The sequence below is a fragment of the Saccopteryx bilineata genome, chromosome 3, assembly GCF_036850765.1.
Source record: "Saccopteryx bilineata isolate mSacBil1 chromosome 3, mSacBil1_pri_phased_curated, whole genome shotgun sequence".
Classification (NCBI taxonomy): Eukaryota; Metazoa; Chordata; class Mammalia; order Chiroptera; family Emballonuridae; genus Saccopteryx; species Saccopteryx bilineata.
The window spans coordinates 292,421,849-292,447,962 of NC_089492.1; the positions used below are offsets into that span (position 1 = coordinate 292,421,849).

At 44.9% G+C, this 26,114-nt stretch overlaps 1 protein-coding gene across 5 annotated transcripts in view; it reads left to right on the forward strand.

Moving 5' to 3' along the window:
* The window catches only part of GNB1 (G protein subunit beta 1), a 94,636-nt gene that overhangs the window by 27,497 nt on the left and 41,025 nt on the right, over positions 1-26,114 (forward strand). For 2 of the 5 annotated variants that reach the window (XM_066270668.1, XM_066270667.1), the window contains exon 2: positions 19,632-19,680. The exons of 2 other annotated variants lie outside the window; for them this stretch is intronic. The gene's annotated coding sequence lies outside the window, so the exon portion shown is untranslated. The remainder of the gene's footprint in view (positions 1-19,631; positions 19,681-26,114) is intronic. One more of the 5 variants, XM_066270672.1, reaches the window with a different exon arrangement.

Here is a 26,114-nt window from a genome sequence, read left to right on the forward strand (position 1 = left end):
TTAATAAACAAATGATAGGTTCTAGGAAGAAATCACTATGAAATTGTTAACAAAACACAGTAAGTAAAATTTCAAAACATATAATGAAAAACAAATTTAAATTCCAAATAATTTTAATACAGATTTTTCTATATTAATTTATTATTTTAATTTAGTGTGATCCTTGTGCTTGATGCTTGCTGCACAGAGATTTTATATTAGATTCCAATTTGGTTAGCTTTAGTCTCAAGTCTCCATGTTGTGTTATTTCCAGCCGATTTCTTTTTTTTACCAGTAAGTAAATCATTTACAGCACTAAATCCACATTCAGCTAAAAATGAAGATGGAAACGGTAGCAATAGTTTTCTTGCACATTTGGTTGAATTTGGGTATTTGATTTCTGTTTCCTCACAAAGCCATGCCATCGCTCCTTTGATATTAAATAAAGCTTTAACTGACTCATCATTTTGCAATTCTGCGAGTTCTTCTTGATACTGCATATTTGATATATCAGACAAATCCACTAACATTGGCTGCATCATCCATGTTGGGAAATCAATTTGTTTTAAATCAGAAAATCTTTCTTTTAAATCAGCCGATAGAATATTCAAATGATTGACAATAACAAGTAAAGCGGTATCAGTTACTTCACATTTTTGGAGCCAATGAAACTGTTTAAAGTTTTTGTTGTTGATATGTTTCTGACATAACTCAATATTGGTAATGAAACCAAATATCTTTGCTTTTGCATCGACAAGAGTTTTATTTGTTCCTTGAAGTTGCTTATTTAATATATTTAGTTTTTCAAAGATATCGGCTAAATAACTCACAAATGCTTTACCATCTATTGTTAACAGATACTTCATTTCAGGTTTGTCGCTTAAAAAATCACTAAGAGTATCAAACAGTTCCATAAATCTTTTCAAACAGTTTCCTTTAGATAGCCATCTGACTTCAGTATGAAGTAAAAGTCTCACATGGTCTTTCATTTTGTTCTTCACAAAATAGCTTGAAAAGACGCTCACATTTGGCACTAGCTTTTTTTTTTTTTTTTTTTTTTTTATAGAGACAGAGAGAGAGAGTCAGAGAGAGGGATAGACAGGGACAGAGAGACAGGAACGGAGAGATGAGAAGCATCAATCATTAGTTTCTCGTTGTGCATTGCGACACCTTAGTTGTTCATTGATTGCTTTCTCATATGTGCCTTGACCTTGGACCTTCAGCAGACCGAGTAACCCCTTTTTCAAGCCAGCGACCTTGGGTCCTAGCTGGTGAGCTTTGCTCAAACCAGATGAGCCTGCGCTCAAGCTGGCAACCTCAGGGTCTCGAACCTGGGTCCTCAGCATCCCAGTCCAACTCTCCATCCACTGCGCCACCGCCTGGTCAGGCTGGCACTAGCTTTAATAGCATTAACACACTTGATTACTGTATGTAATACTTCATTCAGAACAGGCGAGATGTTTTTAGCTACCAAGTTTTCCCTAGGAATAACACAGTGCACAAGAATCATTTCTGGATTCGCATCTTTCATCAATTTTAAGCAGCCATTTTTCTTGCCCATCATATTGGGAGCACCATCTGTAGCACAAGATGTTATATTTTTCATTGGTATATCATTGACATCTAAGTAATTTTTTAGCTTATTATATATATCTTTGGAGGTAGTGGTGCTTTCTAATCTTTTACAGAACAACATTTCTTCAGCAAAATGTCCTTTATCAATATATCTTACGTAGGCCCTGGCCGGTTGGCTCAGCGGTAGAGCGTCGGCCTAGCGTGCGGAGGACCCGGGTTCGATTCCCGGCCAGGGCACACAGGAGAAGCGCCCATTTGCTTCTCCACCCCTCCGCCGTGCTTTCCTCTCTGTCTCTCCCTTCCCCTCCCGCAGCCAAGGCTCCATTGGAGCAAAGATGGCCCGGGCGCTGGGGATGGCTCTGTGGCCTCTGCCTCAGGCGCTAGAGTGGCTCTGGTCGCAACATGGCGACGCCCAGGATGGGCAGAGCATCGCCCCCTGGTGGGCAGAGCGTCGCCCCTGGTGGGCGTGCCGGGTGGATCCCGGTCGGGCGCATGCGGGAGTCTGTCTGACTGTCTCTCCCTGTTTCCAGCTTAAGAAAAATGGAAAAAAAAAAAAAATATATATATATATATATATATATATATATATATATATATATCTTACGTAAGTTATCAATACTGCCTCACTGTCTCTCAAAGTTGATTCATCAATTTGCAAGGAGAATTTTGTTTTCAGCCTTTCAGTAAGTTGTTTTTCAATATCCTCACTCATTTTGTCTATTCTTCTGCTAACAGAATTGTTAGAGTGGCATAGCTTTTACATCTTTGTTATCTTTTTCAAGAACCGTTTTTTGTTGTTATTTTTTTGCTAACCCTACTTTTTTTTTTTTTATTTATTCATTTTAGAGAGGAGACAGAGAGGGACAGAGAGAGACAGAGACAGGGGGAGGAGCTGGAAGCATCAACTCCCATATGTGCCTTGACCAGGCAAGCCCAGGGTTTTGAACCAGCGACCTCAGCATTTCCAGGTCGATGCTTTATCCACTGCGCTACCACAGGTCAGGCCTCAAGAACCGTTTTAAGAAATGCTGATATTGGTGGTTTTATTAAATTCTCTCCTATAGTGTGATTTTCTCCAGTTTTAGCGATGAATAAAGAAATTTGATAACTAGCCTCAAGAACACGATTATTAGTTGAAGTATGAGCAGTAAATAGAGACTTTAGTGTTGTTCTTTTTTCAAAAATTTTCTTTAAAGTTTTAAAGTAACTCAAATCAATTAATATGAGCACTATGTTTCGCTTTCAAATGCGCCTCAAGACGACCTCGTTTCATTGATTCGTTGGTCAAGCATTGCTGGCATAAAAGACAAAAAGGAATCCACTCATCGTGAACAGCGGGTATGAACCCAAATTTTAAATATTCCTCCGAATATTGACGAGTTTTTTTCTTGCTTGCACCACTCATTTTACTATGGGCTATAATAAAAATAATATCAATTAAAAACTAATATTAAAATATGTGTTAAAATATATTCAATGTGACATAGAGTAAACGTATACTAAAAATTCATATTTATTTAAATGTATATAACACATTTACTACACTACCACTGCAAATCAAAAGGTATCTATATTTTTTCCACTTGGCAAAATTTTCTGGAAAGTTAGGCTTCTAAAATTAAAATTGTCATGCATGCACTATTATAGCCCCAATAATATTTATAAAATATTATTGCTTTCTAGCCCCAATGCAAGAAGTACTTAATAAAGAGTTTAATATTGATAAAAATAAAATCAAATACTTACCAATTATATCTATACAATATATATATGTATATTTATTAAATCAACGAGCTTTTACAACAGTTTTGACTGACACTTATTTCAGATTAACACCAACTGAATGATGTGAAACACTACAGAAGTTGCGATGGGCCAATTAGGTGAGAATAACTGCGTTGTTTAGCGAGTTTTTAAAATGTCCGGGGTTCCCTGTGGCGGATGGCACGCTCCGCGGTGCACCAGGATGAAGTTTACTTGACGACGTCAATCACCCAGTTGATATTTTGGTCTCGTCAAACGAAATTATACTTAATAATTATTTACCGCAATTATTTAAGAATTGCATTTTTTGTTAAATTTGGCACCGATATCTAGCATTGCATTTAAATGGCCCGGGGCGAAAGAGTTAAAGTCGTGTTGAGTCCATTTTCAAATATTCCCCCTTAACTATCGAATTGCCCCCCTGTGGGGCGTGGGCCCCACGTTGGGAAACACCGGCCTAAAGTGTAAATTCATGGGGAACTCTTTCATGTTTGGAGTTTTCAAAATTGGCCTGACCAGGTGGTGACACAGTGGATAGAACATCAGCCTGGGATGCTGAGGACCCAGGTTCGAAACCCCAAGGTCGCCAGCTTGAAGTCCAGGGTCTCTCTGGCTTGAGGCCAAGGTTGCTGGCTTGAGCAAGGGGTCACTTGCTCTGCTGGAGCTCCCCAGTCAAGGCACATATGAGAAAGCAAACAATGAACATCTAAGGAGCCGCAACAAAGAATTGATACTTCTCATCTGTCTCCTTTCCTGTCTCTCTCTCTCTCTTTAAAAAAAAGCCTTCATTCCCTGGAGGGCAGGTGTGCTGGTGTGTGTGCTCTAAGTGTCCTCTTCAGGCCCACAGAAGCCACTGTAAGACCAAGAGGTTAGGGTCAGAACTGGCAGGCAGGAGGAGACACATGGTCCTGAGGAGGTCAGCTGTGTTCCCATACAGACTGCTGAGATGTGCAGGACAGAGCTGCTGTAGCTGCAGAGCTTTTGGGAGAATTATTGCAGCTGTGTATTAACTACCTACTGTGTGCCAGGCCCTGCACTGACTGCCAGGTTGGGCAGGTTGCAGCCTGTCATCTTTTGTGCAGCCCACGAGCTAAGAATAGTTTTTACATTTTAAAATGGTTGAAAACATCAAAAGAAAGGACATATTTGGTGATGTGGGAAAGTTACATCAAATTCCGGTTTTGGTCCATGGGTATTCTGTTGGAGCACAGCTTCATTGCTTTGCACTTCACCTGTGGCCGCTTTGGTAACAGCATTGTCGGTAGCGGAATTTGTAGTTGCTGCAAACCTAAAACATTTGCCGTCTATGCCTTTGCAGAAAAATACTGCCATACCTGCTCTGAGCTCTTCAGCAGACAAGCCATTTGCCTCAGGTCACAGGGCTGGGACCCGGACTATGGTGGTCTTAGTCACTGTACAGCACGGCCTCCTCAAAAAACAGGCTCTGTCTTGTATTCCTTGATCATTTTTCTGTTATCAATTATGTGCTAGCATATTCTAAGCTAACGGAGTGTTCTTTCTTTTTTTAAAAAATTTTCCATTGATTTTGAGAGAGAGGGAAAAGAGCATCAACTTGCTGTTTCACTTAGTTCCACTTAGTTGTGTGCTCATTGGTTGCTTCTCATATGTGCCCTGATGAGATCGAACTTGCAACCTCAGTGTACCAGGATGATGCTCTATCCATCTGGCCAAGGCATAATGGAGTATTTTCAGTGGTGAAATTCAAATAATTTAACATCCAGTTCTCTGCCCTAATGACCGTTTTAAGTATAAAAAAAAGATATCTCTAAAAGTAGTTTATTCATGCATTTTTTTTTTTTTTGTATTTTTCTGAAGCTGGAAACGGAGAGACAGTCAGACAGACTCCTGCATGCGCCTGACCGGGATCCACCCGGCACACCCACCCGGGGGTGACGCTCTGCTCACCAGGGGGTGATGCTCTGCCCCTCCAGGGCGTCGCTCTGTTGCAACCAGAGCCACTCTAGCACCTGGGGCAGTGGCCAAGGAGCCATCCCCAGCGCCCGGGCCATCTTTGCTCCAATGGAGCCTCAGCTGTGGGAGGGGAAGAGAGAGACGGAGAGGGGGAGGGGTGGAGAAGCAGATGGGCGCTTCTCCTGTGTGTCCTGGCCGGAAATCGAACCCGGGACCTCTGCACGCCAGGCCGACGCTCTACCACTGAGCCAACCGGCCAGGGCCTATTTCATGCATTTAATGCTTAAATAAGAACAATAAAAGAAGTACACAAAACTAGGTTATGTTAGAAGAGTTTTAAAATATTAATTTTCATATTATTGATTGATGCTCTCAGTTGCAGTTTCCTGTGCTTTTATCCAAGCTTCATTGGCTGTGTGATTTATCCTTAACCATCTCTTCACTGTAGGAGTAGGATCCCATTGCTTTAGAACTGGGGTCCCCAAACTTTTTACACAGGGGGCCAGTTCACTGTCCCTCAGATCACTGGAGGGCCAGACTATAAAAAAAAATTATGAACAAATCCCTATGCACACTTCACATATCTTATTTTAAAGTAAAAAAACAAAATGGGAACAAATACAACACTTAAAATAAAGGACAAGTAAATCTAAGTCAACAAACTGACCAGTATTTCAATGGGAACTATGGGCCTGCTTTTGGCTAATGAGGTGGTCAATGTCCGGTTCCATATTTGTCACTGCTAGCCGTAACAATGCGCTTCTGGAGCCGTGGTCCCATCACCGGAAGTAGTACTGTACGTGAGCGACGTGCGCTTCGCGGCGCCGCCGCATGCAGTATTCCAGGAGAGTACTCCACATACAGTACTCTTACTGACCACCAATGAAAGAGGTGCCCCTTACAGAAGTGCGGTGGGGGCCGGATAAATGGCCTCAGGGGGCCGCATTTTGGGGACCCCTGCTTTAGAATGTCAATTTGTGATTTCCACACTGGGTGGCTTCCCAGGCACTCACCTTAGAACCCTGATGACAAGTGCCATTTTAACAGTGCGCCGAACTCAGGAAAAAATTAGTTAACGGTTCTGCCAAACCAGTGCAAACCAGCTGAATCCCACCACTGGGGCATTCTATATGCAAGAAGTATTGGTAGGTTTTATAAATTTTTCCTGTTTAAATTTTCTTTGAAGTCTATGGTGATCTTTGAAACTTGGAGGTTCATGGGATAGTTGTGCTGTGGACAAGGTACAAATGAGCTCATTGAGGGCAAGGAGTGAGTCCTTTGGGTTTGTTTTTTAATTCTCTTGTAGTTAACAGGTTAGTGATGTGTGAGAGATGTTGGGTCTTAATCACGGTAGGTTTAGCCATTAAAAAGGCATTTAGGTCTCATCAGTAGGCACCTCAGTGGAGCTTTTAGTTAAATCATTACATGTCTGTAGTTTGCTCCCGGTGGCCAGTGTCCCCATCTCCTATTGGAGTGGCACTTGAGTGGCACTGCTCATGTGAAGTTGCCAGTGTGCTTCTGCTGGTGTGAGGCTCTCATGTCAGTGAATTCACCTGGAATATTACTTAACTCTGTCGTTAAGTTATTGCACAATATATGTGGCTGGGCATTTGTCACTCTTTGTTTTGTGTCTAGGTGGCATTACTTCCTTTCCGTCTAAGGCACCACTCCTCAGCCTGCCTGTCGGAACAGCTCACTCTGACTGGTGGGAAAAAACCCATAGCCCATTCCTAGGCTCTGCTGACAGACTGCAGAGATAGTGACGGAGTTCTCAAGGGCATGTGGCAGTGTCTGCAGACATTCAGAGTTGTCACAATGTAGGTGCATCTAGTGGGTAGAGGCCAGGGGTGCTGTCCAGCACTCTTCTGTGCAGAGTGAGCACTGGACTGCGCCAGTGAGCAGTGCCTCGGGCAGACCCGTGCCGGACTGGCCCCACTCTGGGGGGTTAAGGGAAGTGTAAGGGGAAACTCCTCTTTGGTGTGGAGGAGGTATGTGTGGACTTGGCACCCCACAGCACAGCTTCTGCCACACTCCCTCCCCTCCCCATGGTATTTCCACGTTCTCCAAGGAGTGCTGTCCACACACTCCACTGGACTCCCTCAGTTTTTTTGGTTTTCTGCTGGGCCAATTTGTTTAACTTTTGTAAGAATGAAGTGCTTTACACCATTGAGTAGTACAGTTAGGAGACTGAGAAGGCTGCTCTCAGTGAGAGAGGTCAGTGGGCGAGCCACATCCTACTCAGATTGCTGTTATGGTCTAACTGCCTCCTTTCCCATCAGACCTCTGGAGACTCATACAGGGGACATCTCCCTCATCAAAGAGCTGGCCCCTCTGGCTGAGGTCATTCTCCATGCCTGGAAGGCCAGCTCTGGAGGTGCTTCCAGGAGTGAGGGGGTGGAGGTGGGTCCCCAGCATCACTGAGTGGCAAAGAAGGTGCTCCTCATTGTCCTATTCATCCTACATGTGATTGCCAGGTTGCTGTAATAATGCCCATGCCACTTTTGTTTTAAAACAAAGGTGACTGTATATTTTGAAGTAGAATGCAAAATTCACATCAGTTTTCCCCTTTACCACTGTACCCCTCAGTGTGTACTTTTTGAGAGCACGGGCATGTTATAACCACAGTTAACAAAATCAGGGCATTTAACATTGATGCGGAGCTATTTTCTATTCCACATTTCGTTGCTTGTCCCCACAGTGTCTCATGGCTGTTCCTCCCATCCAGACCCAGTCGGTCCAAGAGCATGTGTTGCACTTAGCGGTCATGTTTGTTCTTTAATCAAACAGCTGCTGGTTGTGCTTCAGATTGTGAAGGTGAGGCCTGTTGTCTCAAAGATGACCATCACTTTGGGTCTGTTGGCTTCTTCGTGGTTAGAGTCCAGCTCTGCACTTTGGGCAGAAGACCACAGAAATGTGTCTTGGGCCTTCTCTGCACTACTTTGAGGGTCCCATCGGAATCCCTCTAGGTTTGAGCCTGTCTCCTGTGTCCTCTGCAACAAACAGCTCTTGGCTTCAGCTTTGTTGCTCATGCGGGGCCCGTTGGGAGGCTGACTTCATTCACCTCTGTGAAGCCTTTCCTTGCCCTTGGCCCCACCACCTCAAGGACCTAAGGTTTCTCAGAGGCACCTGTCCTCAAGGCCACACTGCAAAGCTGTATCCTGGGAAAGTAAGTGCCTTAGAATAAGCAGTTCCTCAGTTCCTCTCGTGTTTTGTTCTGGGAAAGGAGGAAGTCAGTTCCTATTCTTGGTGAATGTATAGTTTATATATTCAGTTTTTCAGGCCACACCTAAAACAGGGGGTGCAGTGGGGTGGGGAGGTCCTGTCTCCCTGCTCCTTGGGCCTCGGCTCCCTCTGGCCCCTTTCAGTTTCAGGCTTCATGCAGAGATCCCAGTTCGTGGCATATTCAGTGTCCCTAGGATTTTCACAGTGCTTTAGGTCAAAATAAACACCTAGTTTCTTCTAGTGAGTTTTTAAGTCCAAACAACTTCAGTATTTATGTCCTAAGAACTCAGTAGCCATTTGAAAGTAATACACATAAATTGAGAGAAACTATTCTTAAATGAGCTGCTGTTGTTAACTAACAGGCTGTACAGCTTCTCCGACTACAGAATCAGACTGGCACCACCACCCTCATTTCCTGTTCTGTGTTGATTTTCATGCAGGGCTTTTTTTTTTTTTTTTTCAAACCAAAACAACCAGTGCAAACCCGGCTTTCTAATGGTGTGATGTCATGAGAGGATGTAGCGCCATCTGCTGTTGGGATGGGGAACCACTCTGAGCTAGCCGTTCCCTTGGCCTCCATCATCCTCTCTAGTTTCATCGTGTTTGCGTCGACTTTAAATATCTGTGGTTTTGTGAGTCTGCTGCAGTGTGCCCGACGTGTCACTGTGCAGTGTCGGAGCTGGAGTTCTAGTGGCTCGCAGTCCGCCCAAACTCATCACTGCAGCCTGGTGGATGCCAGTTCCCACGAGAAGGCTGACCGCTGGCAGCACCCGGGCAAGGGTGAAGGGGGGAGGGGCTCTTTTGTTTTCAGGCAGGGAAGCTAAGGCACCTTGGTGCCATCTGTCACCAGAGTGGAATTGAGGAACATGCAGGGAAAACCAATGGATGGTGACCCAGGGGGTCTTACTAGCATTTATAATGTGGTTTCTATGGAGAAATGAAATTTTTCATCCAAGAAACTTGACTTAAAAACAGAATTTTGGAGGGTGGCTTATAAGTTTTTCTTGACAGCTGTGACCGGTATACTGAGAACATAAATGATTTGTTAGAATAACCAGTGACTCCCTGTATTAGGTGCTCTGATTGTGGCCCAGCCTCTCTTCTGCTTTTGACACTGTAAGTGGATAAGACAGTGCAGATAGTCTTGAATTTTTAGTGTGAGAGAGAGAGAGAGACAGGCAGGGAGAGAGATGAGAGGCAGCAGCTCATTGTTGCAGCACTTTAGTTGTTCATTGATTGCTTCTCACATGTGCCTTGACTGAGAAGGCTTCAGCTGAGTCAGTGATCCTTTGCTCAAGCCAGCGGCCTCGGGGTTTTAATCCTGGGATCTCAGCATCCCAGGTCGATGGTCCATCCATTGCACCACTATTGGTCAGGCTTTTAAAATAAAACACTAAAAGTAGTATTGTAGCTGACTTTTTTATTCTTTAAGGTCACATGTACCTGTTGACCATAAGTTTTATTTGATTTACAGCTGACCCTTGAACAATGAGGGGCTTGTTAGGGCCAACCTCCTGCACAGTAGAAAATCTGCATGTAACTACTTCAGCCCTGCACATCCGCAAATTCCCAATCGCTAAGCTGACCCTTGAACACGGATTTGAGCTACATAGGTCAATTGGGGAAAATCCGTATATAAGTGGACCCATGCAGTTCAAACGTGTTGTTCAGGGGTCTGTCGTATATATAAATATTTAGATTTGTATACGATACTTTATGACTCATCCTTTTCTGATGGTTAGATGTTGCCAGAGTGAAGAGATAAGTGCTTATGTAACTTGGAGCAGTGTTACTCTGTTAGGGTGCTAATCGTTGCTTGGCCTAGCCTTCCTTTCTAGGGACTCTTCCCACAGTCCCTGTGGCAAGACCCACCTGCAGTCCTCTCCTCTGCCACAGTTGATGGGCCAGCTGGCCCAAGGACAATGAGCCAGTGAGCTGGTGTAGAGAACTCTTTCTAGAAACACTGGAGTCACGGCTGGCATTGGATGGCATTAGGATGTGGAGTTATAGGTGGTTTGGGACCATGCACATGATGGTTGGTTAAGAGGGAGGATGGTAGGAGAGAGAAAGTGAACCCTGGAAAACAGCCAGCTGGTTCTGGTGCCTGTTTCTCCTTTACTTTTCTCACTTACAGTCCCATGTCCCCTAAGACCTATGTGCTTCTTGTCCTTGGACCTGTCAGATCTCCACTGCCCAGGGAGTTTGTCTTTTTGGCCAACAAAAGAGCCTTGACTAGACCAGTTAAACTTTTTTGGGTGGGTGGTTTGGAGGAATCAGGAGTCATTTTAATTTTTTATTTCTTGAATTAATTGTTTCCCAAAAGATGCAGTCATTAATACCAAATTTCTTTTTTTCTTTAAGGTTTTTTATTGGCAAATAGGACTTTGAGACAGATAGACAATGAATTTATCCAGTGAAAATACATGAAATGATTAAAAATTAGAATACGTTGTCCATGTAACCTGACCTTCTTGAATCTTTACTGTGTCATTGTTTTCTGGGACAGTTCCCTCAGAAAGGTCAAGAGTATGTGAGTCTCTTTCCTGTTCTTTCTGAATTAGTGCTATTTTGGGCTTTAAAAGAAAAACCAGCTGTTTTCAGAATTTATGTTCTTGACTGTCCATCACATCACCAAATTGTTAATTACTATATTAGGTAGAATTGGGAAGAGGAAAAACCATTCATTAGAGAAGTAAATAAACAAGTATCTAACACATTTGGGAGACTGTTTTACTGAAGACCGTGACACTGACAGGAAGAAGAGGGTTGTAATGTGGTCCCTGTCCTGAGCTCCGTGACCTAGAAGTAACATGGATGGAATTTTGGCTGTTATAGCCTGATTTTCTTTTCTTTTTTCCATTGACTTTGTCCAGTTCCCATTATAAATCACAAATCTTTTAAAAAAGGAGTTTTAGAAGCACTTCTATTTCAGAGTGCCTTCTGTGTTTTAAGTTTTTACAGGAAATATAATATTCCTGTCTTTAGCTGGTAAGTTTTTTTTCTTGACTGTGGGAGAATATTTTTAAAGTTGTCTTTAATTCAAGGCAAAAAAAAAATTCATGTTTCTAAGATTTCTGTCTAGGAGGCCAGTCGTCAGTATCCTGGTCCAAATCTGGCAGAGAGCACCCATGTCCTGTGGAGTGTTGTGTGTGGCCCTCCTCAGACTAGATGAGTCAGAGTCCTGGCACTGTGGTGGGAAAGACAGAGAGGGACTTTAAATTAGGCCAGTTTGGTTTTCTGCTGCAGGAGGAGTATTTCAAGATTAGCACGGAGGCGTCAGATGTCAGAGCTGTCCTTCAGAAAGATAAATGAGGTAGTGGTGTATGAGGTGGGCGAGGGGGTGATGGCTGGGGGAGGCAGGCGGTAAGTGAGGCAGAGGTGGGAGCTAGGAGGGAGCGGTGGGCAGGGGCTGGGGTTAGGGGTGAGGGTGGGGTGCGGTGCATAGGACCAAGAAGACAACATGGTGTTGAGGGTGGCAGAACAGCCCTCAGGGGTTTGGAGAGGAAGGGCCTGTGAACACAGGGTATGAGCCCTCAGGGCTCTGCCATGTTAGGAATTGGGGTTGGAGTCAGGGAAAGGGATTAACAAGGATATGGGAGAACTACAAAGGAATGGGGTCCCCTACCCAGTGAAGCCAAGTTGAGGAGGAAGTAATGGGGTCTGTCAGCTGTTGCAAATGACATGGGTTAAGTCAGAGGAGGGCTGGGGTTTGTTGTTGCAGTCATCCAGGTAGGAGATGTCAGATATGTGTTAGAGTCAGAGGGCTCAAGCTTGGAAGATAAGACATGGGGTGGGGTGGGGAGGGGTGGGGTAGGGAGGGGGATTTGAGAGTCCTCTGGCAGAGACCACTGGTAAAGCCTTCAGTGAGGAGTCAAGTGCTTACTTGCAGGCACCTTGGAATGGGTGCTTGCTGCTGGTGTAGGTATGATACACAGATAATTTCTTTCTTATAAATTTTTTTTATTGGCCTGGCCTGTGGTGTGCAGTGGATAAAGCATCAACTTGAGCCTGACCAGGCGGTGGCACAGTGGATAGAATGTCGGACTGGGATGCAGAAGGACCCAGGTTTGAGATCCCGGGGTTGCCAGCTTGAGCGCAGGCTCATCCGGCTTGAGCAGAAAGCTCACTAGCATGGACCCAAGGTTACTGGCTCGAGCAGGGGGTTGCTCAGTCTGCTGAAGGCCCGCGGTCATGGCACATATGAGAAAGCAATCAATAAACAACTACGGTGTCGCAACGAAAAACTGATGATTGATGCTTCTCATCTCTTTCCGTACCTGTCTGTCTGTCCCTATGTATCCCTCTATCCGACTCTCTCTCTCTGTCCCCGTAAAAAAAAAAAAAAAAAAAAAAGGCATCAACTTGAAATGCTAAGGTCTTTGGTTTGAAACCCCGAGCTTGCTGGGGCAAGCAAGGCACATGCGAGAAGCAACTACTACGAATTCATGCTTCCCGCCCCCCCAAATCAATAAGTAAAATCTAAAAAAAGTTTTTTATTTAATTTATTGGGGTGACATTGTTTAAGAAAATTAGATAGTTTTCAGTTGTACAATTCTGTAATACATCATCTATATATTGTATTGTCTTTTCACCCCCCAAAGTGAAGTCACCTTCCATCACCATTTGTCCTCCCTTTACCCTCTTCTGCTTCCCCTCCCCCCTTTCCGTCTGGCAGCCACCATGCTGTTGTCTGTGTCTGTGTACAGATAATTCATTAGACTTACCTGATTGCAAGAAACACTCCACCTGCCTGACCAGGCAGTGCAGTGGATAGAGCATAGGACTGGGATGCGGAGGACCCAGGTTCGAGACCCCGAGGTCACCAGCTTGGGTGCAGCCTCATCTGGTTTGAGCAAAGCTCACCAGCTTGGACCCAAGGTCGCTGGCTCGAGCAAGGGGTTACTCAGTCTGCTGAAGACCTGTGGTCAAGGCACATATGAGAAAGCAATCAATGAACAACTAAGGTGTCGCAACGAAAATCTGATGATTGATGCTTCTCATCTCTCTCCATTTCTGTCTGTCTGTTCCTATCTATCCCTCTCTCTGACTCTCTGTCTGTCTCTGTAAAAGAAAAAGAAAAAGAAAAAAGGAATACTCCACCTGAAACTGTAGAGCAGGTGTCCCTAAACTACGGCCCGGCGGCCCGTGGACTGCATGCGGCCTCCTGAGGCCATTTATCCAGCCCCCTGCTGCACTTCCGGAAGAGGCACCTCTTTCATTAGTGGTCAGTGAGAGGAGCACTGTATGTGGTGGCCCTCCAACTGTCTGAGGGACAGTGAACTGGCCCCCTGTGTAAAATGTTTGGGGACCCTCGCTCTAGAGTAAGAAAAAACAAGAAGAACTAATTATGAGGACTGGAATGTGGAGGAAAGGGAAGGGGCAAGAGCAGGGACAGAAAGGAGGGGGCACCTTTCATGCATCTGTGGGGCTCTTCTTTCTTGTTCCGTCCAGTTGTGCAGGGCTTTCAAGTTCATGTCATCCTTCTAGACTTGGAGAGCCTGCCCCCTCACAGTGTCCTTTCCACATTACTGGGGGTAGGTCTGTTTGGTTTGACTTGAGCTGGGTACTTGCCCCTGGTCTGGTCAGCTGTGACTGACAAGAAAATGATGGGAGGCAGGGTTGTGTGCTGTGAACATGCTGCCTGGGTTGTGGACCATCCCAAGATGGGCTTTGGAGGAGGAACACTGGGGCAGCTCTTAGAAAAGCCGGTCTAGAAGATAAACAGATCTCTCCATGCCCCCTGTCCCCTGCCACCTGTCCTGTACCCTGTGTCCCCCACCACAAGAAACGTGTCTGAAAGCAGCAATGAAAGCAAAGCATAGTGCCTGTTTACAGCCTAGTAGGATAGAAAAATGGAAAGAGCCAGAGAGCAGGAACGAGCGTGGTAGCTGAGAGAGGGCCGGCAGGGTGAGATTTCCTGGCAGAGGGGAGGAGTGGAGAAGAAGTATGAGCAAAGGGACAAATTCTACTTTTTGTATCTGATTTTCTTTCTTAAAAAGTTTATGCAGTGTGTGCTCCCTCCTGGGTGCACACCCACACCTTTCTCTTCCACTCCTCCCCCACAGGCGTGCATCTCCTAAACTCTGAGGTATCCCAGGAGACTTGTATCAGGGGAGCAGCGGGCAGCAGCAGCTTGTCCCAGACTAACCCCCTGAACCTGTCTCCAAGGCCCCCTTTTCTCTGACTCCAGTGAGCTGAAGGCAGCCCCCCGCCTAGGCTCTCTTGAGGCTGCTTCTGTAGCCTAGGCCCTCCCTTGTGTCCCTGTCCCCAGCTTAAGTAAATGTACTCTCAAAAAAAGTTGTTTTTTTGTTTTTTTTTACACAGACTCATTGATTTAAAGTGAGAGAGTCTCCCACCATTGATTCTTGCTCCTTGGTATAGCACCAGTTTCTTCCATCTGGAAACTTTTGGGATCTTACTTTGTCTCTGGTGTTCTGTGTTCCGGAATATGGTATGTCTTGATACTAGTCTCTGCTGGTTATACTGGCCCCTTGGTGCATGTTCCCATTTTGGAAACTCAGGTAGTTCTAGGAGGGAATTAAGTTGTAAAGAGGGCTTGTGTTTTGAGTTTGAACATCTTGCTGTGTTTATACACTTCTCCATGGTAGTATATTTCTCTGGCTGTATTTCCTTAGTTTTTTCTCCAAAAACGTGTTTGGTGCTTGATGGCAAAGTTACTGCAGAATTTGAGCTATTCACGTGGCAGATTCTGCGTTGAGAGGAAGTTGGAGATATCTTTCCAGGACATATTGTGTAGTGGTGTTTTTCTACAAAAAGTAAAAAATTATTTTATTTTTAGAGAGCGAGAAACATTGATTTGTTCCACTTATTTATGCATTCATTGGTTGATTCTTGTATGTGCCCTGACCAGGGATCAAACCTGCCACCTTGGGGTGTAAGGACAATGCTCTAACCAACTAAGCTACCCAGCCAGGGCTAAAGAATTTCTAACTTAACTTTTCCTCAAAAGATAACGCTGTGTCCTTTATGTAAAACACATAACAAACACAAGATACAGGATATTAAAGGAACTGAACACATTTAGAAATTATTAGCAATTAGGGTTAGCCAAAACTATTTTGTATAGGAGCCAAAACATATGTTGGAATGTGCCCCTCGTGTTCCTGGTGCACCCACTTGTGGAGCTGGGCTTGTCCTGGCTGGAGGCAAGTGCTGCAGATACCCGGCTTAGTGTCTCTGGAAACCTGCGGACAGTGTCCTACAGGTAGGGCCACTGTGGCTGCGTCTGAAGATGGTTGGTGGGAACCTGCTGGGAGATGGGCTTCCCAGGGACTTTCTGAAGCCATGGCCCGTGTCTTCTCAGCCTGGAGGGAGAGCTGAAGACCTGTGTGCCCAGAATGGCACAGAACACTGACTTGTGCAGAATCCTTGATGTGGTCTGTCATTGCCCCTTGGATAAACATTCCCCTTCTGCCAAAAAATAAAGTGGAGGCGTGTCCTGCAAAGTTGTGTTCATCCTCATGGGGATGTAAATTTTGAGCAGAAGGCAGATGGTTTGCTTCTTTTCTTTTTATTAAGATTTTATTGACTTTTACAGAGAGAGGAGGTCAGGGGAACAAGAAGTATCTACTCATAGTTGCTTCACTTTCGTTGTTCATTGATTTCCTATATTCCTTGACTGGGCAGACCTAGGGTTTTGAACCAGCGACCTTTGTGTTCTGGGTTGACACCCTATCCTCTGTGCCACCACAGGCCAGACCTCAGATGGTTTGCTCTTTTGCCTGGCTTCTAGCTTGTGACAGGTGTGAGAAGTCCATTTCTTCTTTGGCTAGCAACTTTGAGAAAAATACTCTGGCCTTTTGAAGGCTGAGGCGACTTCCCATTGGAGAATTTGGAGCCTGGAGTGTCTTGAGGGTTAAACACCCAACACGACTCAGCTGAAGACTAGATTGACTAAGCCCTCCCCACCAGTGCCCCATGGAGAATGTATTGTTCCTGGGCGTCTGAGCTGTCTCCTCTGGCTTCTGTCACTGCTCTGGCACTCCACAGAAAATCATGAGAGACACAGAAAGTGTCCCATGTCAAGAACAGACAGAGCAGGCTGGGAGATGGCTGTTCATTGGAGCTGCTGTGCAGCTGTGCAGTAACCGTGACTGCCGTGGGCTTCACTTTGAAATCATAACAAATCTAGTGGGAGATCACCCAGTATTTGGTTGGAAATTAAGTCGAAGATGACATGAGAAGGGAAATTTGAAAATATTTTAATTTGAATGAAAGTGAAGACAATACCATTTGTGGGACATAGAGAAAGCAGTCCTCTCGAAAATTTACAGAATAAATGATCACTACAGAAAACAAAAGGTATCACCAATCTAAGCTTTTGCCTTTAGAAACTGAAAGAACTGCACGCTGAATTCAAAGCAGGCAGAAGCAAGAAAATAATGATCGGAAATTGGTGAGATTGAAAGCACAGTATAGAAAACCCTGGGACTGTAAGCTGGTCCTTTGGAAAGACCAGGCTGATAACTCTAGCAGCCTGAGAAAGAACACGTAAACATGGCACAGTGAGGGACACTGAATAAGTATGGAAACTGAACGTGAGAGACTCATTTATTTCTAAATCAGAACACATGGATGGTATCATCTAATCATGAGCTCGTTGTTGTACCAACTTTTTCAGCTACTAAAGAAACCTTTTCTTACTGTCTTGGTCAGTGGAAAAATAAAGAATTAGAAAATACAGTCATTTTCTCTGGCTTTAACTTCAAGTTATCTCATCTTTCGTTGATAACTTTAAAGGCATATTTTAAATTTTATACTTGCTCTTTATTGACTTTAGTATTCCCTTCCACCCTACTTTCAATTTGGAGTGCTCTGAAGCTACAGAAAGCTGAAACAGGAGGCCAGTGGACATTCTGTACCTTCACCAAGATTCAGTCATTTGTAACGCGGAACCACACTTTCCTGTTTTTCTGTCTCTGTGCTTTCTGCTGAACCGTTACAATGCCAGCTTCATGTCTCCATAACAGGGATATTCATTTTCATATTCACAGTGGTATCATTATACACCAAAACTTAGACTTAGCAGTGCCCAGTCCAAGTTCACATTTAAATTTTCTTCAGTTTTCCTTCAAATGTCTTCACACCCTTTTTTCAAATTTGGCCTTGAATCAAGTTTATGGGGGGTCCTGGCTGAGAAGGTCTAACAGACTTGCCCCATGAGCCAGCCCGCTAGGGCGGGAGGGAGGGAGCAGAGGACCGGCTGTGTGTCTGGAGCCACAAGGCCATCCAGGCATTCGAGTTGAGTTAGCAAAATGATGGTACAGTTTTCTTTCTGTTTTCCTTTTCCTACCTCCCTCCCCTCTTCATGTGGGAAAACCAGAAGGATTTGTAAATGGTGACCATCACTTTAAATGAGTAACGCTCACCCGGGGCCCCCGAGTGACATTGAGTGGTGCCTGGAGACACTTGTGGTTGGCACAGCTGGGAAGTAGGTGCTGCTGGGTGTCTGTGGCGCCAGGCAGCGCAGTCTAAGTGTCTGCTCTCTGAGGGCGAGAGGCCCTGCATGTAACCTTGATCACCCAGTGAAACCCTGTGTGCACTGTAGAGTGCACCCTTGGAGGGCTCGGAGGCGAGCCTTGATTAGTTTCTGTGGCTTATAACTTCCACTTCTCCCTGGCCTGCTTGGTTTGGTTTGGTTTTTAACCACCTTTAGTCCCACTTTTACCTGTTCCTTTTTCTCTTTTGATACACATAACAACACTAGCCATCTTATTTATATATATATTTAAATTTTTTTCCATTGATTTGAGTGGGGAAGGGAGGGAGAGAGAGGGAGAGAAACAGCAACACATTCCACTTAGTTGTGCACTCTGTTTGCTTCCCACACGTGCCCTGACTGGTAGTCACTGAGCCACCCGCCAGGACAATACTGACCATTTTAAAGAGGACAGTTGCGTGGCACATTTACAGTGTCTTGCAGCCGCCACCTCTGCCTGCTTCCAGAATATTTTTGTCACCTCAGAAGGCTCTGAACTACTGCCTTCAGTGTGGCTTTGTCTTTCCTGGGTGTTCTGTACAGATGCGGTCCTACAGCACGTGACCAGCTTTCCCACGTCGCACCCTCCATGTTGTGGTGTGTCAGCGATGCTCCACTGTGGGCGTGCCACATTGTGTTTATTCGTCCGTGTGCCAGTGAGTGTTTGGGCTGTTGCCCCTTTGGCTGCCTTGAACATAACGTGTACATATCCAGCACCTGTTTTCCATTCTGTTGAACATACACCTAGGAGTGGGATGGCTGGGTCATAGAATTCTGGTTTAATGTTTCAAGGAACTACCAACCTATTTTCCTTCCACACCCACTTTCACTGCCAGAAAAAAAATATAAGCAGCATAATTCCAAAATAAAATTTTTATTAAGTAAATGCCTTAGAATTCAGTTCACCTGGGGGTCATTTCAGTGTCTCCATACCTCTCCTCCTGACCCCAGAACAGGTGGTGCATGTGAGTTTATAGACTCACAAAATTAATCTACAGGTGGCAATACCTTGTGAATACCCAAAAGTGTTCTTTTCACACAGTTTGATTTGGAAAGGTAACAAAAACCTATTTAAGTGTTTTGAAACTTAGTTTCTGGGAAAGAAAAAAGCAGATATCTCAGCAGAAACCTGGAGTTAACATACTTCATTCTGGCTGTGTGCCCCAGACTCTGTCCTGGACCCCAGGCCAGGCTGAGTGCTCTGCGGCAGAGGAGGCACTGGGAACGCACCCAGGTAGACTAGCCCGCACGGAGGCCACGCTCGGCCAGGGGCTTCTTTGAGCTTTGGAGGAGATCCTTTCTGTGCTGGACAGAAGTCTGGGTGTGATTGCTCTGAGAAGCTTCTGGGTTGCAGTGGTTTTTCCTTCTGTTGCCACTGTGATTTTTCTCGTAGTGTATTCAGAACACCCTTTCCCTTCTGCAGTGTTTAGTGGAACTTACGGTCATTTCCCTGAGGCAGGCCTAAGGATTTTTTTTTAAAAGAAATTGAGATTAGATTTCTTTTTTCCCCACACTGAAGAAATGTTAATAGCAGGTACTAAGGAAAGTGATTCTGGGCAAGAAATGGTGATGGGGAAAGGGTGGATTTATGTGCTCCTTAATGTACGGAGTATTGTTTCAGCCTGAATGCAGTGCAAACGTAGCCTTTTCTTTGTTTCAGACAATTTTACATGAATTGGAGACCAGACCAGAAGCACTTCTGAAGTAAGGTAATTTTGATATAATGAAGCTATATCAGTTTTTAAAGTACAATACTGAAATTTCTTCAGGATTTTTTTTTTTTTTTTTTTTAATAACCTGGTTTTGCCCATCTCTTTTTTTAAGCCCAAAGTTGGTTTTCAGAACAAATTGATCCGGGGAAGGGTTAGGGCCCCAGAGATTGTGGTTTGCATCCTAGAAGAGAATGGTCTTTCTTAAAATTCTTTCACGAGAAAGCAGCAGAGCCGTTTGTCCAAATCACATTTTAGTTGGACAGCCAGCAGATGACACAGATGAAGGTCAGGCCACTCGATTCAAGGACAATCCCTTGTCTGTAGAGCAGGGGAGGGGAAGTCTGTGTCATAGTGTCTGGTGGAGAGTCTGGTGAGCATATTCAGTTCTGTGTGTTACTTTGCAATTAATTGTTAGTTGAAATAAATTTAAAAACAAAGTAAATTGACGTCCTTAAATAATTAGTTATTGTATGCAAAAGGTAAAACTTGATACCATGGATAAAACTGATTCAGTGAATCATAGACCTAAATATAAAATTCACACTAGAAAACTTCTATAAAAGGCCCTGGCCAGTTAGCTCAGTGGGTTACAGCATTGTATCAATACACAGATGTTGCTGGTTCAATCCCTAGTTGGGTAGCATACAGAAACAGATTGATGTTTCCCCCTCTCTCTCCCTTCCTTTCTCTCTAAAATCAATAAATAAAAAAATTGAAAGAAAAAAAAGAAAACGTGGAAATCAAGACTCTGCATTTAGGCAGTGATTTCTTAGTCCTGATGTCGCAGACACAACCCATAATAGACTACAGTGTGTCCGTAAAGTCATGGTGCACTTTTGACCGGTCATAGGAAAGCAACAAAAGACGATAGAAATGTGAAATCTGCACCAAATAAATGGAAAACCCTCCCAGTTTCTGTAGGATGAGGTGGCAGCCTGTGCGCATGCGCAGATGATGACGTAACACCATGTATACAGCAGAGCAGCCCACGGCCATGCCAGTCGAGATGTGGACGGTACAGAGGAAAGTTCAGTGTGTTCTATGGCTCGCTAAATTTGAATCCGTGACCAAAGTGCAACGTGAATATCGGCGCGTTTATAACGAAGTGCCACCACATAGGAATAACATTACTCGTGGGATAAGCAGTTGAAGGAAACCGGCAGTTTGGTGGAGAAACCCCGTTCTGGTAGGCCATCAGTGAGTGACAAGTCTGTAGAGGCTATATGAGATAGCTGCCCAAGGAGCCCTAAAAAATCTGTGCGTGAGCCCACATCGAACTGCACTGAATAGATATGAAACTGGGAGAGTTTTCCTTTTATTTGGTGCAGATTTCACATTTCTATCGTCTTTTGTTGCTTTCCTATGACTGGTCAAAAGTGCACCATGACTTTATGGACACTGTATTTATGGCTATGACTTCATCAAAATTAAGCACTTACGCTCCTTCATGACACTGTTAAGAGAATGGAAAGCCCCAGGCGGTAGAAAAGACAGGCAGATCACGTCTTTAAGATGACTTTTGTCCAGAATGCATGAAGAACTCAGAATTCAATATTAAGACATGAACAACCTATAAAAAAAGCAAGCAACTTGATCAGACACTTCAGAGGAGTAAGCACAAGAAGACGGCCACGCTGTTAGCCTCAGGGGTGTGCAGATTCACCCAGGCCCGTCCTGTGCATCTGTCAGAAGGACCAGCGTAAAGACGGCACACCAAATGCCTGAGGAGGAGTGTGGACTCTCCTGCCCTTCGGGGATGTGGAGGTGCCATCAGGCTCAGAAAGTGAGGCGGTTTCTCACAGTGCTGATCCTGTGCTGCCCTGGGTGCTGTGGCTGCCTGGATGCTGACTGGGAGAACAAAGCCGGTGTCCATGTAAGGATGGTACACGCAGCTGCAAGATTAGCTGCAGTAATTGTGCAGCTGTGTTGGTGACATTCTGGAAAACACCAAACGTGCTTCCTGGGTCAGGAGTAGCAAAACACCTTGTTTATGATTATTTTATATTGATTACATGTTGAAATAACATTTTTGATATATTGAGTTAAATACATATGTTAATACAGTTACTGTCAACTTTTTGTATTTTTCTGAAGTTGGAAATGGGGAGGCAGTCAGACAGACTCCCACATGCGCCCGACCGGGATCCACCCAGCACTCCCACCAGGAGGCAATGCTCTGCCCATCTGGGGCGTCGCTCTGTTGCAACCAGAGCCATTCTAGAGCCTGAGGCAGAGGCCACAGAGCCATCCTCAGCGCCCGGGGCCAACTTTGCTCCAATGGAACCCTGGCTGCGGGAGGGGAAGAGAGAGACAGAGAGGAAGGAGAGGGGGAGGGGTGGAGAAGCAGATGGGTGCTTCTGTGTGCCCTGGCCGAGAATCGAACCTGGACTCCTGCACACCAGGCTGACGCTCTACCACTGAGCCAACCGGTCAGGGAGTTACTGTCAACTTTTTAAGTTTTTAGTCTCGTTATTGGAGAATTAAAACTTCCACATGTGGCTTGTATTGCACAGTGTTGACTGGACGGGTGATCAAGGAAGCTGAGATGAATTGGGCAACAGGCCTGTGAGCGTGGGGCTGAAGGTGGTCTCCTTCAGGAAATTCTTAGCCTGGTTTGCAGCTCCGCTGACCTGGTTCAGCTGGGATGTAATCTAGTGCTTCCTCTAGAACAGGAGACGCTGTGACCTCCTCTGCTGGAGTCCTTGCAGGTAGGAGGGCGGTCTTCACGCTGCAGGTTAGGCTGTGCTGAGTCAATGACTTGCATTGCATCACTGTTAGCCCTTCTTGATGGAATGACACTGGAAGAGGTAACCCAAGAAAGTGAGATTGCTTTCTGTTGCTTTGGGGGCCTGGCCTCCTTAACTCGGGAGGGAACCAGTCAGAATCGTGACCTTGGGCAGGTTGTGACCCCATTTCCTCTAGTTACCATGTGGACAGTTGGTAGTACCTGCTCCGAAGTTGGTGATGACACAGGGATGTCACGTAGCTTGTGCACCTGAGTTGCCGCGTGACCTGGGAGAAACCTGTGAATCAGTCACATTCTTCTCATGTGGTCAGGAACCCTGGTGATGAGCTCATAGATACTTTCTGAGCCACCTCTCCAGCTGGGCATTGTCTGTTCTCTCAGGCTCAGTCCCTACAGATGGGGCGAGTCTTTCTCACCAGTGTCCTCTGGGCCCCAGTGGTAGGTGCAGTGAAATTAGAATCAAGGGTACTACTGATTTACAAAAAAATTTTAATTGATTTTTAGAGAGGGAGGAAGGGATGGAGAGAAACATTGTTTTGTTCCACTCATTCGTGAACTCATTGGTTGATTTCTTTTTAAAAAATTTTATTTACTGATTTTATAGAGGGGGATGCAGCGAGAAATAACAACTCATAGTTAATTCACTTTAGCTGTACATTGATTCCTTATCATTTGTGCCTTGACCAGGCAAGCCCAGGGTTTCAAACTGGCGACCTCAGCATTCCAGGTCAACGCTTTATTCACTGCACCACCACAGGCCAGGCCATTGGTTGATTCTTGTATGTGCCCAGACTAGGGATCGAACCCGCTACCTTGGGATATCAGGACAAGATTCTAACCAACTGGGCTACCTGGCCAGGGCAGTCCTGCCGATTTTTATCAAAAAAGAATTTGTTCTTTGGACTCAAACCAGTCATGGCCTGACGAGAAAGCTGCCGCACAGCTGCTCGGTCGAGGAGAGCAATGTTGAGGAACCACAGGGCTGTTGGGGGAAACCAGCGTGTTCAGGAGAAATTGGTATATTTTGATGAGTGTGAGTCATGATTTTAGTTTCTGTGTACTTAGGGTGGATGCAGGCTGTTTGAAGTTACAGTCAGTTTTGAGAGGAACACTTGGGACAGCTCTGCTCCCCTCTCCTCAGACTAAGACCCTGGTTCCCTGGAGATGAGTGTCCCCTTGCCACTGTCAGCCTGTCTGCAGGGCTCTGCTGTCACAGCCCACTTTGTTGCCCTCCGGGTGGAGAGGAAGCAGAGGGGAGGCCTGAGGACAGGTGGAGTCTCCCCCTGGAAGAAGCTGTCAGGGTGAGCTGCACCCTAGGGGCTGAAGGCTAGGGGGATGTGTTAGCCATGAGGGTGAGAGACTGGAGGGAGCTTCCTGACCCCCTGCGCTGTCGGGAGGAGGCCCGCACCTTAGAGTGGGTGCTGTTGGGCCTGTGGGAGGAGCTGGTAGAGGCTGGACGGCCTCTTGGAGCTCTCACTGGAGGTCTGCTTTGGGGCTTTGGTAGCTGGAAATAGGGGGTGGCCTGAGCTTCAAGCTCCTTCTCATTTGAGAAGTTTTCTGAACAGACAGAATAGTACTCATAAAAAAAAATAAATAAATAAATAAAAAGAATAGTACTCGTAGTTTAAAGTCTGAACTTTAAATTATTTAGTACAGTAACAGTATACTTAGGATTTTTTAAGCTTTGAGTAATACAACTTCCTTATCAGGTTTAGTTTTAATATGTTTTAAAATGTAAATTAGTCATTTAAAAAAGTTTTCCCATCAGTTCTAGGGGGGAGAGGGAAAAAGAGAGAAGCATCAATTTGCTGTTCCACTTAACTGTTCCGTTTAGTTGTGCAGTCATTGATTGCTCTGATTGGGGATTGAACTGTGACCTTCAAGCACCGGGACACTTGATCTTCTGAGCACCCTACCAGGGCCTCTTTAGTAATATTTAAACGTGACATTGCATAGCAGTCGGTAAGTGACTTAATGACTTTTCGTGAGGCTAGAACTGCGTAGTGCCTCAGGGCAATGGGCGTGAGGAGGTGAGCAGTGGAGTATGCAAGTGCTGGTTCTGCTGCTGCCTGGTGGGGGTGTCTTATGGAAACAATTTGTTCTGCATATTGTCATAAGACGAGCTGTGTGTTCTGCCACTCGTCCATGGAGGGGGGATCGCTGTCCTGCTGTTCATAGGTGTGCGGCTGGTTTCTGTCCAGCAGCTGATGCCTTTGGGTGCACATGGCCGCACTATGCCTCCTCTATCACTAGAGGACCAGGCAGCAGGTGCCTGCATAGTGCCGTCCCAGGGGCTTTCCCCTGCAGTGACGCTTGGGTTCAGCATGGGCTTCCCAGAATGACACATTAGGGCCCCACAAGTTCAGTTTGAGTGTACGTGGTATTTTACCATCAGTGACTTTATTATCTGTGTAGATTTTGTTCTGACTTGAAAAGTACAGGAAACTTTGTTTAAAAGTTAGTAAACTGAGGTAAATGAGGCTCCTCCCTCCTGTGGAAGGTCAGCTGGGGGCCTCAAAGATGTCAGACCTTTTGTAAAGGGCTAAGAGGTATGTCCACTTTACGTACAGGTGCAGAACTAATAGATGGTTGTTGTGTAGTGTACTTCACCTGAGGATGATTCCAGTCTCTGGTCCTAGTGCTTTATGGGTGCACTGTGATTGGGGTTCAGGACCAACGTAAGGTTATACTCCTTGTCCACAAATGTAAAATTTGAAAAGTGGAAGTCCTTTGTGTGTTCTCTAATAGCAAACCCCTATGTGAGCTACAATGAGTTCTATTAAAATTTGTACCGGAAAGTTGAGAAACAGGGAAATGTGAGAACTCAGGTGTTGTGGGCAGATTGCTCATACTCAGTGTGTGCCAGTATGCAGACAGCACGGGGAATTACTGGTGCCCAGGTGTGTGCCAAGGATTTCCATCTTAGTTTACTGTCCAGCCTCCCCCCGCAGGACCTGGTTACTGTGTACTTTTCATTTCACTGACTATCCTAATGTCTGCAACTTCTGATCTGCCAGAAGCCAACATGGTGGTCCTATATCATCAAAACTTAATACCAGTTTCTATCACTTTTGAAACATGACATAATCCTCCAGGTCAGTTGTTCATTTGTTCAGACAAATTGGGAATTACTGGGATTGCATCCTCAAACAACTGGCTAAATGACAGGATGACCTTCTCATCACAGAAAAAATGTCACCACACGACGTGGCCTGCTCATGGGGTACCTGTGCGCCCACACTTTTAAACCAAAAGATTTATAGCAAATTTAATACTTGCTTATAATGTAGCCAGGCAATACCAAGAAATACTGGTTTTTTTAATGTATTGAGAATGTTCAAATATAGGTAAAAATTTTAAGTAATCATCCAGCTCCAACATTTACCGAACTTTGTATAATCTCCTTCCTTCTTTCCTCCTTCCTTTCTTTCTTGAAGCATCTTAAAGCAAATCCCAAAATCTTATTTTACTCTAAGTAAGAAGTATTTCTAAGTTAAGCACTTTAGTCCCATTATGACACAAGAGCAGCAACTTCTTTCTGTTCTCAAGTTCCCAGAATGTTTCCAGGGTTTCCTGCTTTTCTCCAGAAAGTCTGTACATCTGTATTCTGAGTTAAGATACTCAGTCTCATAACACTTTTTAAAACTATTTTCATGGAAAGTTGAAATATATATATAAGTTAGCC